Genomic DNA, 14952 nt, shown 5'->3' with positions numbered 1-14952 from the left:
TTAGAGCACGTAATTTGCATGAGGGAGCCCCGGGTTCAACCCTGCACTATGGGATCTCCAAGCACCTCCAGAAGTGGCCTCTGAGCTCCCACCCGAGAGTGGCCCACAGACACCCGTGGGCATGGCCGCTAAACCAAAATGAACTGAAATGAAACAAGTAGGCCTGTCCACCACCAAAAAGTAAGAAGATCAAAATCCAATGGGCCAGAATACCCCATTGGAAGCAGGGAAAGCATCCGGGCAAGGAAATGAAAAGGAGCCACACACATCTGCAGCCTCACACACTCAGGTGGAAATACGGTGATCAAGTCCAGAGGTCAAAGTGAATTTTGAGCAAATATAAGTACAAATGTTGTGTCTCAACATCTTAAAAAATGATTTTGACACAGAAAAACAAAAAAATTCCTGTCAAAGTTAAAGAAAATTCCTATGGGGTCCCCAGAAGCAGTTTAGCTGAACAGAAGGATGTGGGGAGAGAAACGGGAAGCAGAAAGTTCAGGCTCTGGCCTGCGGGTTTTGATGCCTCTTTTAGGTCACCCACTAGTGAGAAAGGAGCCATTGATTGTTTTCATTGGAACATCATAAACTATATTTGGAAAGTCTTTTGACTGAACTTAAATTTATAGATGACAAATTATTTAGTGTCTCTTTCCGTAGTGTTCTCTCTATGACTTGTCACTTGTATCACTTGTCATCCCGTTGATCTTCGATTTGATCTTCGCCAGTAACGTCTCCATTTGTCCCCGTCACATGCTAGTATAGCCCAATGGCATCTGCTCGCTCCAGGAACACGAAGAGCCTCCAACCATTTGTTCAGGGTTTTGATGAAGAAGTCTGACATATTTCATAATACACTAAATCAAAGTATCAGTAAATGTTTACTACAAAATATCAGGTAGTCTTTTTCCAATAAATTGTTCTGAGAAATTAGACTTAGACAAAGGGGGGGGAGAAACTTAATCTCCCTAAAATTCTCACCTTACTCAAAATTAACTTGAAATTCAACAAATATTTAAAGAGCACATTGCAAAACTATAAAAATTATTAGAAAAAAGACATAAGAAAACTTTTTGGGATCTAGAACTAGACAGGTAATTCTTAAACATGACAACCAAATTCACAACCCATAGAAAATACTGATGAAATGGACTTCATCAAAATGACAGTCTGGTGGAATGCCCTGTTATAAAGTTATGAGGATTAAAAAGAAGCTATGTAGGCTGGGATAAGTTATTTCGGAATGACATATTCAGCAGTGCTCTAGCATGTAGATGAGAGAACTATCAAAACTCAGCAGTTAAAAGACAATGGAATTAGAAAATAGGAATAGATATGACTAACCATTTCACTGAAGTAAATTTACTGAGAGCAAAAACGCACATGAAAGAATAAACGTGCTTAACAATGAAAGAACTGCAAATTAAAACCTCAATGAGATACCAGTGTAATCTATCAAATGGCTAAAACAAGCAAACAAAAAAAATAACGACAGATTATGCTGTTGAGGATGCAAAGACTCTAAATCATTCTCACATTCTTATGGGAATGCAAACTGGCACAGCAGCTCTGGGAAACAACTCCACACTTTCTTAAAAGCTAAATACTCAACGACCGCACAAAATGGCAATTGCATGCCTGGCATTTATCCCAGATCTAAAACTTACTTGATGCAAAATCCTATACATAAATGTTGAAAGAAACTTTATTTACCATATACAAAAATTGAAAATAACCCAGATGTATTCCAACGGGCATTTTAAAAAATAAATTATTAGAAATATACAGTAAAAATTGGATTTTTACTCATCAGAATGAGTAAAATTTTAATAAACGAAAATTGGGCAAGTCTAGGGAATTTTACAACTTGAAAAGATACTGTCCCTGGGGCTGGAGCAATAGCACAGCGGGGAGGGCGTTTGCCTTGCACATGGCCAATCTGAGTTCGATTCCCAGCATCCCATATGGTCCCCTGAGCACTGCCAGGCGTGAGTTTTGAGTGCAGAGCCAGGAGTAATCCCTGTGCATCACCAGATGTGACCCAAAAAGGAAAAGAAAAATTAGAAAAATTAAGACATAAGTAGCTTGCAGGACTCAAGTGGAAAGTGGATGTGATTGGTTCAACAAGGGTACTGTGCAGGGTCTTGGTGGGAAAGGAACTGTTCTCAGTGCCAGTACCCGCTTTAGCCATGACTGTATGGGAAGGTGCCATCTTTCAGTGGGGAAACGGGACCGGCTGGCCGAGATGTCTCAGCATCACCACGTGACAGCGGCTTTGACTTTAAAATGATACCAAGCATCAGAGCTTTGCCTGGAGGACAAAAGTCGAAAATTTTTTTTTAACTTTGCGGGCCCTGGAGTCTCCTTGGCAACCACTCCCCTCTCTGCCTGTTGAGTGAGGGCAGCCACAGAGCATCGGGGAGTGGCGAGCATGGCCGGGTACCAGGAGGACTTCACTCACGGAAAGGCTGCATTGCTGGGCTGGACTGACCCTGGGGTCTGTGGAGGCGAAAATAGCACCTTAATTAAACAAAAGAGAAAAAATGATTCTAGGCAACCCTTACAAAGCATCTGCCCCAACCCTAAGGCCATGTCACAATTAGTGAGCATTCAGAAACCAAGAGCTAGGTTGGAAATAAATGACTTGTAATTTTCAGTCCTACAAAAGGAAGAGAAATCAGCGCAGACACTTGATGGGCTGCTTTTGCGCGTTGCACGGGCTCTCTTATGACTCAAATTTCAAATTCTTGCTAGGGTCCCTCTAGCCCCTCCCTCCCTGTTTTAAGTATCTTCTTATCTTTCCCCCTTTAATTATTCTTCTCCCCACTCTCAAGAGACAGGAAGCTCCATGTGCTAAGTCTTCTTTTCTTTATTGTCCTTTCAGGGTCCCATTTTCTACCCCAATTTTCAACTTTTCACTAGTCCCCGAGAACAAATCTGTGCAGAGAAAGACCACGTGTGCAGAGCGGGAGAGGAGGAGAAAGAGAGTGGCCGAGTGAGCCTTCGAGAAAGCTGGCAGGACTCCACTTCTCACCCTCTCTTCATCTCTCTACGAGCCTGCTGAACCGGGGGGCTTTGCCATCCATCCAAAGATGCCCTGATGACTGAGTCCGGCAGAGACGAGAGGGACAAACTCTTCTGAAATCCCTAGATTAGAGAAGTTCATTACCCACTCGGACTCATCAGAAGGATATAGAGTTTGGAGGATTTTGTTTTCTATATCAAGCTTTCCTTCTATAATTCCCATACAAATGATGACCCCCTAAATCCTTTCCTGATTTGTATTAGTCCAACTCTCAACCAGGACCATTTGGATGCTCCCATTTTTATCCATTTTGCACAAGAATGCCCTAAATTGATGAATGAGAAATGGGACAATCAAATAATGCAAGTTGGAAAATGAAATATGGTTGATGGTTTTATTTCATTACTGCCCATTATGAGCGCTAATGGCAGAGAGGAATATCTCTAGCCAGAGCCACTTATCTGTGAATTTACATTTAAAAGTAATTGCAATAGATTATAATTGGCTGATGAGGTATTCTCAGCCACATCTAGACCTTATCGACATGATACATGCCAGGCTTTCAAAGGCCACTTTGAGAAAAAGAGACAGAATTCGTCCCTTGTAAAATAGCAAGTTAGACACGTTATAACCCACTTAATATCCTCTCAGACCTCACTGCTCAAGTGCTGGGACCACTTGACCATCCAGAGGGTAACTGACACGGAGATATAAATGGCAAGGCTGAACCCCAAAGCCACCAACCTTGCTCAAACCTCTCCACCACTCAGTTTCTAAAAGAAGACAGATTCTTTTATTAATATTAGTAATTATATTCCAGTGCCATTTTCACAGAGATTTCATTTAATCTACCCTTATGTGGATTGTATCTTTCTTCTCAAATTATATAACATCAAATAGGTATTTTTGTAGAGGTTGGGAAGGCCAAGGCAATGAACTTCTATATGCATCCAGCAAACAAACAAAACTTTCCCCCCAGTCTTTGAAATATTTCTTTTCTTTGCATTGTAAATCCTTGTCACCTGTGAGTTCTCTCTACCTAATCTCCCACAGGAGATGGACCTGCTCTCTCCTGAGACCAGGGATAATCAGAGAATCTGTAGGGAAGGACATTCTCACTTCCAGAATGCCAACTCACACCCAAGGGGCCTTCCAATGAACTATTGGGGTTTTAAAACTCAAACTGCTTCTTTCTCCCAATTCTCATTCCCATCAGCAGGGCCGGGATGCACCAGGTCGGGAGAGGACCCTGTTTGCATGCAGGTCCAGAGTGCCCGAATCCCCAGAGGTTCATTCATACAAGCCAATCAGGCTTTTTCTTCTTAACCTTGTTAAGAACCTGGTTAGGCTATGCTCATCTCCTTGGACAAAGCACCCACTTTTCTAAGGAAGGACACCCAGAGCAAATCAAAGATTACATAAGACAAATTGTTCCCATATGATCCCAAGGTAATTTTTTACTGGTAAATTTCTTGCTGAGACAATAGGAAAGACAGTATAAATTTAAAATAATACAAAGGACAATTTTCTACAATGCCTAAAGTATAATTTCAGGGAAATCTAATTCTCCTAGAGCTCCTCCCAAGGAAAAAAAAAAGGTTCCACATTCTCTTTTTTCATATTTGATCTTTTATTGGTTCATATTATGTATTTTCTCCTATATCGGCACATTTTACAATTCAAGCTTATTATCTCCAATTCCTTGCACCACTGTCTTTCAATAAAATTTAAGAAAGGTGTCCCTAGAAGACCACAAATGTTAGGACTGTTAAAGCTGTCTCCCTTCTCCAGATTTCCAGGGTGGACCTGGTCATTATACCATTTCATTAGTAATGCTAAAGTGTTTGGCATACTGGCTTCACCCATCTGGGATATTAGGTTAGGATTTACAAAATTCACCCATTTGTGAACAGATGGAACTAAAAGGTAGTAAGACAGGAGAAAGGAAGTGACATGGTGTTAGGATGGCAGAAAGAGAAGTAAAGAAGGAAGGTTAGAAGGGAGGCAAGAAGGAAAAGTCAAAGATTTTTACTGCTAGCTTCTTGGTCTCTTCTGCTCCAAAGCTAAGTCAGGGCCAAAAAAGATAACACAGATGATAAGGCACTTGTGCTACATGTGGCCAGCCCTGGTTCAATCCCTGGCGTTGCATATAGCCCTCCAGCCCTGCCAGTAGTGATCCCTGAGCACAAAGCCCTAAACAAGCAAAGAATCACTGTCAATGCATCACAGTTATCCCGTTTCTCATCGTTTTGCTTGAGTGGGCACCAGTAATGTCTCCGTGTGAGACTTCTTGTTACTGTTTTTGGCATATAGGATATGCCATGGGTAGCTTGCCAGGCTCTGCCGTGCGGGTGAGATACTCTCGGTACCTTGCCAGGCTCTCCGAGAGGGGCGGAGGAATCGAACCCAGGCCGGCCACATGCAAGGCAAACGCCCTATCTGCTGTGTTATGACCAAAGAATAAAAGAGTAAAATCAATCTTAAGAAATTAATAGTGATTTTATCATAGCTGCGAAGAGTTTTCTAGAAGAACATGCCTCTGATTTCTCAGCAGAGCTGACAGGCGGATCTGATGGCTACTGGTCAGTGCAACACTCTGGTAATGCGACTCTAGTGGGGAGGAGAGAGATACACAGGCCACGGTGCAAGAATGTGTGCCAGTAGTTTGGCACGAGATGCTGGGAGCATAGAGGTACGCCAGAAGGACAGAGAGGGACGAGGGTCACCAAAGACTACCTCTGACCAGCCTCTGCATCCATCGCGGCTCTCCAGAATAGCCAGAATAACAGAGCCAAGAGTCCACAAAGAGATGGGGAAATGACAGATGGAAGGCAGATGGATAAAAGGATAAACAGAAGAGGTGCTTTATTTTAGGATTAACTCACATGGTGACGGAGACTGAGGCGTCTCACAGGCTGCTGCCCCGAGGGTGGGAAACCAGAAAAGTCAGGGTTGGGGAGTAGCCAGGGGCTGGATGTGGTAGGGGAGAGCACTGAAGCCCCAAGAACCAGGAGCATCCGTGTCTCAGGACACGAAGCAGTGGGCCCCGAGCACGGGTCATCATCATCATCATCATCATCATCATCATCATCATCATCATCATCATCATCATCATCATCATCCCATTGATCATCCAATTTCTCGAGTGGTCTCAGTAACGTCTCCATTCGTGCTAGCCCTGAGATTTTAGCGGCCTCTCTCTACTCGTCCTTCCCAATGATGCCGCATTGGAGGCTCTTTCAGGGTCAGGGGAATGAGACCCAGCTTATTACTGGTTTTGGCACATGAATACAACATGGGGACCTTGCAAGGCTTTCTCTCCCATGTGGGGCAGGAAACTTCCAGTAGTTTGCCAGGTTCTCCCAGAGCGAGAAGTAGGCTGTAAGATAAATAATAATAAAATAAAAAGCATGGGTCAGAGAGAAGAAATTCACGGGAATTCACCCTTCTGTGGCTTTCTCTGCAATTTAGGCCTGCAGTGGACAGGATGGTTCCTTGACATGGTTCACGAGACAAATGCTCGGTACGTGGAGAACCATCTCCCAGAAGCACCCAGCTCAGGGCACCGCGGGCCCCCACAAGCTGACACCTACAGTCACCAGTCACCCCTCTCACCCTCTTCCTCCTCTGAACCAGTCGGCACCTGCCCTGCTATTACCTGGCCGCCAATGCACCCGGAGCACAGCCCTCCAGGCTTGTGGTGGTGCCGGCTCACAGCGCTGACCTGAAACCCCTGAGACCCCTGATGAATGATGACGTGCACACGGCCCCCGTAAGCTGTTTGTCCTAACCAGGAATCACAGGAACTAAGGCCGCTTTCCGGACAACTGTGAGTTCGCACAGCTTGGTCTCATGCGTACAGTTTGGGAAGTGGCAGCTCTGAAACGTGGAAACTAACTCCTCACCTTTCACTTTCTAGGGTTTAGGATGACACCTGAAACCAGAGGGGCACAATAAACGAGCCCGGGGAAAATGCAGAAATGATGCTTCTTTGCTCACAGGAGGCAAGATGACAGCAACGCCACCCGAACCCCTCGTGCTCTCCCCAACCCAGCTCGCCAGCTCGCCTTAGACAGTGCTCTCGGCACGCCAAGGACAGGACTCTACGCGTGATCCCTGCTGGAGCACTACGAGTGATTCCTGATAGACATCGCCGGCTGTTTTGCAAGATTTGGACCAATGGCATCGGCGGGGCACAGAGAAGCTGCGGCAGCAGCTGCAGCATCGCCGCCCACCACGGCCCAGGCAAGTTGCAACGCTGTCGGACATGGAGATAGAGCCATGGTCACAGTGCACACAGTGGCTCACCCACCATGGGGTGCTATCAGCCAACTACCAGGTGACCTGGGACTCGGCACAGGTGTTGGACCTGGCATAGACCCTCCGCGATAGGGTCCCGCTCTGCCAGCTGCTCAACAACCCCCGGGCGCACTCCATCCACCTCAAGGAGATCAACCTGAGGCTGCAGATGTCCAGGTGCTGCCCAGAGATGCAGGCAGGTGCGTGTTTGTCAGTGTGCAGGTTGTTACAACATGCCAGTCGGCCAAAAGCTTACATTCGGTAGACTGGGAACACCTGTAAAGGTGATTAGAGGCTGCCCCAAAAGCCTCCCTCCCTCTCGGAGAGCCTGGCAAGCTACTAAGAGTATTTGCCCCACAAACCAGAGCCTAGCAAGCTACCCGTGGCATACTTGATATGCCAAAAACAGTAACAACGATGGTTGTCATTCCCCTGATCCTGAAAGAACCCCCAATACGCTATCGGGCTATACTAGCATGTGACAGGGAGGAACGGAGACATTATTGGCACCCTCTTGAGCAAATCGATGAACAACGGGATGACAGTGATACAGTGATACAGTGCTTACAGGAGCAAACCCATCTTTATACCAAAGTTCCCCACCCCTCACTCTACTCTGAGGAATATCTTAACAACTCTCTGCACAGGCCATGCACCAATGAGCCAGAAACCACTGAAAATGCCAGTTTGGGGAGGAGACAGTATCTGGTGGAGTGTATCATTGCCTTTCCTATACAAGAACAGGTTGGTTGTTAAAAAGGGAAGACTCGACGGGGACACACACACACACACACACAAGACATAAGCACTATAGTTTCTCTATTATTGCCACACAAAGCTTTTTAGAGCCCGAACAAAGAAAATGTTTCAGAATATCCTATAGAAATACAAAGATCAGTTTTACTCAGGCTTTCCAGAACTGAAGCTTCTTATCTAGTTACTTAAGTCACTGTCTCCTACACTGGAACTTATCATCAGGAGCTGGATAACAGCTCACCTCAACCTGCACTGGGACTTCGTAGCTACCAGCTACCGGGGTCAGAGATAAAAGTTAAAGATCTCTACTAAGAATGTGTGGAAAAAAATAAAGTTTTATCTGAAGCCTGGCTTTTCATCTATAAGATTATCATCATCATCATCATCATCATCATCATCATCATCATCATCATCACCATCATATCTACTTCATTCTGCTCTGAAGATAAACATGAGATGTGGGGGTGGAGGTTTGCCACCGCATGGCGTAGGATGGCTTCTGTGTTCTGGAAGCTTCAACATCAACATTATTAAAGTTGATCACACAGCCCTTGTCAGCCGGCTCTGGCACTGCAATTCAATTTTTATTCTTGATGCAAATTTGGTTCTTGATGCTGTAAGACACATCTACCATTGTAATGGTCAGCCAAAGCCTTTCAAATCTTCTGGCTAAGTTGATATCCCAGAAAGGGAGGCTGTGCCTGACCCCGGCACTAATCTGTCTGCTGAGAGACAGCTGGGACATGAAAATTGGAATGGATGTAGACACTTTAGCAAGAATCCATTTCCTGCTGATTACAAGATGATGTCCTCTCACAAATGAACTCATTTAGTGACAAGTCACTGTAACTAAATGACTAGACTGTAGTCAAGAAGTTCTTCTGTCTTAATATATTCTACTCCTCCCGAGAACAAATTAATGCAGAAAACTTTGACTACTCCTAGAAATAAACATTACATAACAAAATGACTTAATTCTAAAGAAAACCTTAGGAACATAACAACTTTAACCTTCTTTGCTCCTGAACAGATCAGAACGAACCTTCATTTCACTCCTGTCCAGCCGAGAAAGGTGGGCTGGGAATAACTTGTAGAATAGTCAGGCTAAGCAGTACCCCATTTCATGGACGCCCTGATCAGTAGAGCCTTAGGTTTCCTCTGAGATGCAGACTTGCTTTGTGGGAGATGGCCAGCAAATAATAAAACTTCAAAATATAAATGTATCTCTCTCTAAGATATAAATATATCTTCAAAATATAAATGTAGCTCTACTTCTAAGTATTGCCCGAGGTTTACACAAATTCTTGTCATTACCAAGCTGGAATCGAACTCCAAGCAGCCTTCCTTGAAGGATAATCCTTGAAATCACTGGTATTAGACTATGATACTATATAAATCCCTGCACGGCAGAGCCTGGCAAGCTCCCCGTGGCGTATTCAATATGCCAAAAACAGTAACAACAAGTCTCACAATGGAGATGTTACTGGTGCCCGCTCGAGCAAATCGATGAGCAACGGCATGACAGTGACAGTGACTAGATAAGTTCAGATTCAGGACCCCTCTTAAGCCTACAGAAGCAACATCTAGAGCGTGGGAGGGGATTGAGACCTGAGATCTTAGACATTTAATAAAATGTCTAGATCTGTGTTTCTCATATCGTCCTCTATGGAGCCCCAGGATATTGTATAGAGAACACAGGTGACAATTATGCAAATCATGTAGTTGGGAGACCACAGCAAAAGACAGAGACAACCTGTAGGGTGACAGGGAGGGGGCATAGGGACAGAAGAAGGCCCAAAGAAACCATGGTCTGAAAAGGTAAGAAACAAGGTCTCCGTGATTCTTTTGCTAAGTAAACAACCAAAACTTTTGTTATTCTACAAAATAGCACCTGCCTGTCCAGTGGGGATTCAAGGGCAGAGTTGGTCAACTGAGGTCTGCTGATGTATAAATTGGTCATAGGATCTTCTTGACTAAAAAATTAAAATGGGATGACCAGGGAAGTGGCTCAAGTCCTACCCACAGGTCATGTCTTGCAGGTGGAGGTGCCCGAGTTTGATGACTGGCACCTGGTGACCTAGCTTACCTCCAGGACCTCGAGGTCCAAACTGTCAGGGTTGTGCTGCTCTGCTAGAACTTCAAGGTGTGCCCCAGGGCCCTCTGAGCACTGCTGGGTGTTTAAAATGAATACATGTGGAGTTTGATAGCCCTACAACTTGATTTTTGGGGTACTATAAGTAGAAAACTAAACTAGACTTTTCCACCAATCATAATTCCCATACCCTTGCCCATTTAAGTCTTGGGTGAGTGCATGGATCATAGAATAAATAAAACAAAATAAGGGAGTCCCATTGAAAGTCTAGGGTCAGGATGCATCACATTAGTGATATTTCTTCAAAACCAAGAAGAAACGTCTAGTAATGGATGGCAGGGGTGACTTTCCTTCCCTTTTACCTTCTCCCCATGCTTTTTGCTCAGTTAAAGTATATTCTCAGAAAGTGGTTTATATTTAGTAAAGTTGAAGCTTTTGGATGTGGAACAAATATGTCCTGCAGACTCTAAAATATTGCTGTAACCTGGCAAGAGGCAGATCGGGTTCCAGGCCTGGAAATGTACTGAGGCTTATATTTTAGCGTCTGTGCTACCAAAAGGACATCGCACGGAAACAAATAGATCTATTTATCCTGAAGTCTGCCCGGTCCAGCCAGCAAGCGGTGATTTGCTGAATGACAGGGCTTATTTCTATGAACTAACAAAAGCCAGGAAGGGATCGTTAGGGAGCTGGAGGTTGTTGGGTTTCCATTGCAGACCTCGCACTACATCCAGCAAGTGCTCAGAGGGGAAGAGGCAGAGATCAAGAATCATCGAGCGGCACCTTTGTGAGAGCACTCACAGAACTCAAGGGAAATAGCACCGTCTTCCTTCACTGCCCCGCAGAGAGCTTAGCCCAGGAGGCTGAAAGGGGAAGCTGAACTTCAGAGGTCCAGCTTCATCTCGTGTGTGATGCTGGCCTACAGGCCGGGGGTTCTTTCAGATTGCAAAGTGCTCACCATCCTTCTGTCTCTTGAGTTTAGAGGCCAATAGGAATTGCTGCTAAGAGCAAGCAAAATATCCTGAAAAAGAGGTTGCAAATGTTTCCAGAAGTGAGATGGACCTTTTTGCAGAGCACAGTTTGGTTCTTCCTGAGGACGACATGTGGCCTAAGCATTGAATATAGGTTACTTGTTTCAGGCAGTAACTCGTTACGGACAGATTCTTAAAATACAGCCCATGGTATCTACCTACTCAGAGGCCAGCTTTGTTTCCTGCCTCTCTTTTTGCTTAGACATATGAATACATATCACTGTATCACTGTATCACTGTTGTCTCATTGCTCATTGATTTGCTCAAGCGGGTGGCAGTAATGTCTCTATTCATGGACAGGGGAATGAGGCCCATTATTGTTACTGGTTTTGGCATATTCAATAGGCCACGGGTAGCTTGCCAGGCTCATATGCTTATATATATATATATATATATACATATATATTTATATATATATATATACTTTAAATGCCACCTTATAAAGATTATCAAAGAGCAAAAAATACTGAAAATGCTTCTCAAAAATTCTGGAGTCTTGGATTCACTTTGTTAAGTGCACCATGGCTGGTATTAGTGTACGTTAAATGACATTTGGCTGAAATTTCAAGTGTGTCCCCATCAAATGAGTCCTTTCAGCTGACTTAACTCCAACTCGAAAAAGAGCCAACATTTATTTCCATACAGTCTTTATAGAGTTTGCACCTGTGTGAATAAATGGCTTAACTTTGGATACATGTATTTTGGAATACTGTTTGCCGATTTTTCAGTGCTATTTTTAAAAGTTTAGAAAGTCATTTTAAAATGGCATTACATCTATAAACAAACTAAAAATGTGTTCTTGAAATTATTCTGAACTTCAGTTTGTATAGATGAACAACTATCAAGTCACAGGAAATTAGTATTCTGCTCTATTTGAAATCCTGATTTATTAAATTATTCTCCCTTCTGCATAGATTTTCAACAAGTAAATTATTTTATGGCCCTGTTTTATGGGGACAAATGAGTAGTCAACATCCGTGAAGCACAGAAGTGCTGTTTCCTTGGAATAAATGCCTGCTGGAGAGTTGAAGACATTCGGCATTTGAATTTAGGAAAATGAAAGGCAGGAGGCAGAACTGGACATATGGAACCTGTCCTTCTGTCCCAATCTCACCATTTCCCATTGATGGAACTTGGGGCTTCCTCCTCATCTCTGAACTAGTGTTTTCTTTCGAAATGGAGGAGATAAGTACAAATCCTCACTCTCGGGATGGTCGTGAAGATTAGCTACAATTTTCAGACACTACATCTGATCTTTGAAGACAGAGGTGGGATAGAATGGGGTAGGGGTGGTGCTCTCGCCCTTATTTCTGTTTCATTTCTATCTCTGTTTCCCACTGATAAGCAGAAATGCATTCTCATCTTCCACACATTCGAAGTACTGCTAATGGCTCGGGGAGGTGGGGGTGGTGGGAGGAAACTAGGGTCATTTGTGGTGGGGAATAGACACTGGTGAATCTTTGTATGACTGAAACCCCATCAGGAACAGCTTTGTAACTATATATCATGGTGACAAATAAAAACACACCCACAAAGTACTACTAATAAGTAATAGACGACTACATGCATACTCAACACGTTACCAACACCTTATATAACCAAGCTATTTTACTGCTTTCAATGTTCAACCACAAATACTATTTCTTCGATGCTCTTACCAACACCTATATTTCTATATATGTTCGCTTTACAGACCAGGCTACAAGAGGCTCTGAGAGGCTCATGTAGTAGAACCTTGGGATTCTCCAACACTGCTTCTAATTCACACTTGACCCCCTGCCAATGCCCCCACTGGATTCCATCTTAGCTTTTTACTTTTATGCAAAAACAATGTGTCTGAAGAGAAAGATGGTCAAGTCTTTCACCCATCCAACGACTTCAAAAAGCAACAAAAATGTACTGCATTCAGGTGAGAGAGACCACGTAGTGGGGAAGGTAAGCTTTGCACAGTTCTTGCCTGGGATTGATTCCTGGCACCCTATATGGTCCCCTGAACATGACCAGAAGTGACTTCTAAGCACAGAGTCAGGATTAAGTGTTGAGCACTGCCGTTGGTATAGCCCATGAAAGACAAAAAGAAAGAATTATTTCACTGCACTTGATAAATATTTCATATGACATTTTGATAGGAATTTCCCTACTCACATTCCACTTAGAAAATGAAGAATTAGAGTTATTCAGAATGGCTTATCATTTCTAATAAGTTAAAGCCAGTTTCCCCTTAAGTGAAATATGCAAAAAACTACCTGAATGTTTTAAATTTAACACCCACCCATTATCCATCTAAATACCCACATTTCACCACTTCTGATTTTATAGGAAAGAACTTCTCCAAAGTGCACACTTGTATCTTATAAGGCCAGAAAATTCTCAAGTGTCCTGTATTGGTTGCACAATGCCATTTGGATTTTGCTGGCCTCTTAAAGAAGGAGTACTGGACGTGAGCAGAACTAGCAGTCACTGTCATCCACGCTCTGCTGAGTCAGGTCCAATGGTCAAAGGTGGAAGGTGGCGGGAAATATGCAATCCCCAGGTGGGAGATAGATGCAGTGAGGCGAGAACTGCCGAGTCATCAATCTTTGCCCTGCCTGACAGGCAGGGAGAACATAAGCTAATGAGGTACTAAAAGTACAAATCCATTTCTGCATTATTCGCCTTCATCATCATGAATCACAGATACCCCAAGTAAGCAGACCCTTCTGGTGAGGCACCTATGGCTCTAATATTTTCCTCTCCACCTCCCCTTGTCCAGAGGGTTAAAAATCTTATAATTCCCACCTGGACAAGGAGAGACGCTCTGTGATTCAAGAACGATGAGTTGTGATGTTAGGAGTTTAATAAAGAGAAGGGGGAAATACACGTATTAAAGCAGCATGTGAATTTTAGGACTGGAGTGATAGCACAGCAGGTAGGGCATTTGCCTTGCACGCGGCCAACCCGGGTTCGATTCCTACATTCCTCTCGGAAAGCCCGCCAAGCTACCAAGAGTATCCCGCCTGCACGGCAGAGCCTGGCAAGCTACTCGTGGCGTATTCGATATGCCAAAAACAGTAACAGCAAGTCTCACAATGAAGACATTACTGGTGCCCACTCGAGCAAATTGATGAACAGGAAGACAGTGCTACAGTGCAGTGCCACAGTGAATTTCAGTGCAGGACTGAAAAAACATCTGACATTCTTCTGTGAGGACCTTTTCAATTTCTCACTTCGAATTTATATTATGTACCATGCATTTTCCATATGCAATTCCTCTTCTCTAGCATAAGACAGGTTCTCATGAACATGGAGTTTGGTTGCTAGGAAATATCTCTGATAGTGGGTTTGTACGTCCCATCATTTTGGCTGCTGACACGAGAAGGAAGCTGGGGTCAGACAGTTTCGATGCTTCCCTGCGCGTTCACTTGAGCTGAGGCTCTCCCAGAAAACAGTGGAGAGGACACAGAGTAGAGAGGGGCGACGGGGGTGCTCACCCTCAGCAGGTCTTTGCTCTTGCGGTAATGCTCCAGGGTCGCTGTCCTAAAATGACCAACAAGTCCATTTTCACACGTGTGTCAGGTGTGTGAGAAGAAGACATGCTGCATGCCAAACGTCCCACCTTCTCTGCACAGAGGCACACTCACATCTCAGAACCATACAGGCCCAGGGAAGCCAGAGGCCTGGAAAACCTTTCAGGAGAGGAGGTGAGAGCAGCTGAGCGGCCTGTTTCCGAGCCTGAGAGCTCTGAAGGACTTGACGTTGATGTTCACTCAGGA

The sequence above is a fragment of the Sorex araneus genome, chromosome 4 (assembly GCF_027595985.1).
Source record: "Sorex araneus isolate mSorAra2 chromosome 4, mSorAra2.pri, whole genome shotgun sequence".
Taxonomy (NCBI): Eukaryota; Metazoa; Chordata; class Mammalia; order Eulipotyphla; family Soricidae; genus Sorex; species Sorex araneus.
The sequence above is the reverse complement of the archived record's forward strand: the minus strand, read 5'-3'. Positions refer to the sequence as shown.